Source organism: Schistocerca americana, chromosome 4, assembly GCF_021461395.2.
Source record: "Schistocerca americana isolate TAMUIC-IGC-003095 chromosome 4, iqSchAmer2.1, whole genome shotgun sequence".
NCBI lineage: Eukaryota > Metazoa > Arthropoda > Insecta > Orthoptera > Acrididae > Schistocerca > Schistocerca americana.
In genome coordinates this window covers 776517267-776521222 of record NC_060122.1, presented here as the reverse complement: position 1 = coordinate 776521222, position 3956 = coordinate 776517267, and positions in this window count along the sequence as shown.

The window sequence follows — 3956 nt, the reverse complement described above, 5'->3', positions numbered from 1 at the left end:
TTCTGGTAAAGTCTGCCGGTTGGGGCCAGAACTTTCCATCACTTCACAAATACTATCTTCCTGTGGGACGAGACGCGGCAAATCCTGCCCGCGCTCCCTATAAACACTCCTCCCGTACAGGCCCCTATAATCTCTTAGTTCGTCGTATAAGCGACCGAACTGCCTTAACCAGACCTCATCCCTCTCTGCATCCCCTCGCTCGATGACGGACGTTTTATCCGACATCTGATCTTCTCTCAACAATTGCGAATCATTCTTAAACTCAATCTCCAGTTCCGCTGTGGGTATTACAGCTGCCACTTTATAATCGATTTCCGGAACACTACTTAAATTGTTCTCACTGACAGTGAATGTACTACCTACTGCCGTGTATACTGCTGATCTACTACTTGTGGGCGCACTCCTTTCTCTTAACACTGGCACACTCTCCCGCCGTTGATTATTCCATAGGGAATTTTCATAACGGCGACACCTGGGTTTTCTCTTGTTATTGGGCCGCCAAAATTTCTCCACGCCCGCTCGGCCCCTCACCGGCGCGGCTAATGGTTTCCCTGTCTCGTCCCAGCAGATACGCTCCCCGGATGCTGCTGAGGCGGCTGATCACACCCTCTGGCGTTATTACTATTCTGTGAAGCCCGTATCACGTTAGTATGATACTGGTTTCTGTCATTCCTGTTATTATTTGCATTGTACCGATTGTTATTACGGTCCGAACCATTATTGTTATTGCTGCGGTATGCATTATTCCCATGGTTATCGTTGTTATGGTTGGGGTGGTACCCGTTGTTGTTACCACGGCCTCTACCACTGTCGCGATTATTGCGCCAATAGTCCTCGTCCTCAACTCTTTCCAGGAAATCATTGATTGTCCTGTAATTGCTTCCTACGTAGCGTTTTGTATCATCTGGAAGCTTCTTGTAGAGTTCCCAGACTATTTCGGATTCCGTGCGGCGATCACGCAAATATTCCAACTTGCGGATCCAGCCCTCACAAAACTCCCTCATCGAACCGCGCGAATTCGCATCGAAAGGCCTCGATACGACAAATTCGCGCCAGACACTTTGCTGTTTTTGCTCTGACCAGTATTCAGCCAGAAACAAATTTTTAAACTCGTCAAAAGTCAGGTTCGTAATGTCGAGGTTTAAGCCCCAACGCTTGGCATCACCAGCCAGCACATCAATAACCGCATTAATTTTTCTCTCATTAGTCCATGATCTGGGTAAAACTCTTTCACAATTTTTAATGAAATCCGTCGCGTGTATACCGCCTTTTTTCAAGGGGTCGAACCGCTCCTCTTTCGTCAACAATTCCGAACTATGTGTACAGATTGGCACATAGCTCTGTTTTTCGTCAAGTTTCTTTTCTAATTCCGACACTCTCGTAATTACTTGGCAAGTGGTTGTCGCAAGCGTTTCCACTTCCCTCTTTTTCTCTTCGCAGGTATTAGCCTGCTCCCTCACTTTAGTGTCTACTTCGGACACTAAAGCCTTTAAAGTTTCCACCTTCTGTTGATCCTCTTTTTTCACTAATTGAATTTGTTCCGTCACCTTATTCTCGATGATCGGAGCAAGTGCTTCTCCTACACTTTTCTCGATTCTGCTAATTTCGGAATCAAAACGAGTATTTATGCTCGCAATTTCCGCCTGAACGCCTATCATTTCCTGTTTAAGATTACCGATTTCGGTATTAATTACAACAATATCTTCTTTGATTTTATCAACTTTTGTATCAACAACTCCAACATTGTGGTTAACAACATTAATAGCTTTGTTCTGATTGTCTAGCTTTCGTTCAATTTTTTCAGACTGAGCTTCTTGCTTGGCAGACAGAGCTATAATTTCTGCCGATTGACTCTTGATTTCATTAATCAAAGCATTCAATAAATCAGTTAAATTCCCAGAGACTACCGGTTTTACCTCCGTAGCTGGTCCCTCTATATATGTTCCCCCGTATTCATCATCAAGGGGTACAGATTTGATTTTCGCTTCCGATTCCGAAACATTTTCTAAAGTTTGGAATTCCATTTCTGCTCTTTGTTGCGTTTCGGCGGTCGCGTCTTTCATGCTAGCCGCCTGCCCCTGAACAATGGGAACCGCCGTGCGCGTTTCCCACTGTTCGACCGATTGTTCCGTATCCAAGTCTACCAAATTTTGGTAATTGTTGCCTTCACTCATTTTAATAATTTTCAATATAAATGACAAATCTCAAATATAATTGGGATTACTCCCACTACTTATTCTCGCTGACGTAACGGCCTGTACGTAACCAGTACTTTGTTACGATATTTGCACAATGCAAAATTCGTGTCCAGAACAACCTCAAAATTGAAGATTGTCCTGTCACCAGGTCGCCACGTGTAACCTCCCCCTCACTTACCGACCTTAATGACAGTGAAAATTTAAACCGCGTGTACCTAATGAAAATTTGGGAAAAGCAATCGTCACCGAAGTTAATCTATCGGTAAAGAGGGAGGAAAGGGTTACATCTAAATGAAAGGAAATGTGCTAATGAAACTGGTGGAAATTAATTTTGAAAAGGGGTAAAGTTAATAAAGAAAGTAAATGTGCAGCCGTTACATTAACAATTAACTAGCGGTAATTAGGTATTTGAGATTTGGGGAAATCACGGTCGCCAGTCCTAAGGACAATTACTATAGTAACTGAAAAGGAAAGATTATTACACATATAATTAGCACTAGAAGCGTGGCAACTGAAGGTTGACACGTGTAGTGTGAAAACTGAAAGTTTGTCAGAAGTAATAAATTTCGCTACACCCTGACTTAATTTAGCAAAAGAATTAATAAAACCGGAAAATCGAAAGTTAATTTAGTGACTGAAGTTAATAGTGAGCTTTCTTTCTGAAGCACATCGAAATTCAGTAAAATACAGTTAGTCTTGGACTACCTCAACAATCGTTTCAAAAGCTACTTGAATCTACGCAATTTAGAAATAAGAGATTTAACTTTGATCTTGAATTAAACGATTCTGAACAATTAACAATAGTAAAATGTAGTACGTACCAAGCTGAGCTGCAGTCACAGGTAAGCTAAAATACGGTAACAAAGCTCGCACTCTTAATTCGTGCTTGTGTAATCTGAATATTGTAGCCAGCTCTGAGACTTTAACTGAACTTTGAAATTAAAGCAGTGAAATGGAATTATGCTGGCGTTTGAATTTCAACGACACTCGGGTTCATTTCGGAAAAGGAAGGGACCCTGCTTGGCAATGCAATTGGGACAATGAGCAACAAAGGTTCATGCTAAGTTGCTGTAATTTTGCGAGGCAAATGGAACAAGATTAAAAGCTGAGGTCTGCCATACAGTTCTGAAACTTTACGTGCTTTTAGTCTTCCTTGTTGGTTGATTGAAGGTTTGAAGCCGTCGATCGAGGAGGTGGCGACAGTCACTCATTGTCGGCCGTCGCTGTTGCAGAAGCTGGATGTTGGCGCGCCTTCTTCTCGACACGGTCACCAGGCGAAACGGGCTCTTGATGTGCGCCAGCTAATGCTTCCCGTCCGCGACACCATGTCAGAAACTATCATCGCGAGTCGAGCGCAATTACATGCTGCCAAACCCCGAAAGCGCGGCAACTCGCGGGAGCGTCACACAACACCTGCTCCACTCGCTACTCCCGCCAGACTCCGACTGCCCCGCCCGCGCTCCACGCGGCAGAGTTCACACTACCAAAGATCCTACACACTTTGATTCTTCACACGACCTATCGACGTAATCGTTCGATAGCAGTTTTCCCTAGGCAAGACCCAGCGTAAAAATACAAATAATATTTACGAAACAAACCAATTATACATCGACATAAATGCATAAATATACAAATAGTAAAACAATTACAATATACAAAGAGACAGAAATGTCATATCTTGAGGTAACAAAACAAGGAAAAAAAAATAATAGTACAATAGATGGAAATAGGAGGATATGCATTTCCGGCGTTACAACC